Source organism: Malurus melanocephalus, unplaced genomic scaffold (genome assembly GCF_030028575.1).
Source record: "Malurus melanocephalus ecotype Western Australia unplaced genomic scaffold, MMel_1.1 scaffold_1136, whole genome shotgun sequence".
Lineage (NCBI taxonomy): Eukaryota > Metazoa > Chordata > Aves > Passeriformes > Maluridae > Malurus > Malurus melanocephalus.
Genome location: NW_026624368.1, coordinates 55,494 through 56,256, shown reverse-complemented (window position 1 = coordinate 56,256; position 763 = coordinate 55,494).

Here is a 763-nt window from a genome sequence, read left to right as displayed (position 1 = left end):
ATGGAGGGAGCTGGGATGGGATTCAAGGAAGTGTTGCCATTCGGGAAGCTCTAAATTCTCAAAATTGCCCCAAAAAAAGGGAAATTTTGGAGCTGAGAGGGGTTTGAGGCGCCCCTTTTGCAGGGGAGAGAGGATTTGGGGGAGTCCTGGAGAAGGAGGGAGCTGCTATGGGATTCAAGGAAGTGGCACTGCCTCGGAAAGCTCCAAATTTTCGGAATTTCCCAAAAAAAGGGGAATTTTCGAACTGAGAGGGGTTTAAGGCGCCCCTTTTGTGGGGGAAGGAGGATTTGGGGTGGGATTTGGGGGCGTCCTGGAAATGGAGGGAGCTGGAGTGGGATTCAAGGAAGTGTCATCGCCTCGAGAAGCTCCGAATTCTCGGAATTGCCCCCAAAAATGGGAATTTTGGAACTGAGAGAAGTTTTAGGCTCCCTTTTTGTGAGGGAAGGAGGATTTGGGGGGATCCTGGAGACAGAGAGAGCAGGGATGGGATTCAAGGAAGCGTCACCACATCGGGAGTGGCTCCTGGAAGCTCCAAATTCTCAAAATTGTCCCAAAAAGGGGGAAATTTTGATGATGGAGATCAGAGCGTTCCCATGGCACAGCGTTAATTCCAATTCCTTGGGAACGCTGCTGAATTTGCTCCGAAATATCCGATTTGGGGTTTTCCCCAGTCGGGAAAAGGTGAATCCTTGGAGGGCACCKTGGGAAGCAGAAAAACGGGAATTCTCTTCCCAAAAAGTGTCACCCGACCTGTCCCCAAGGC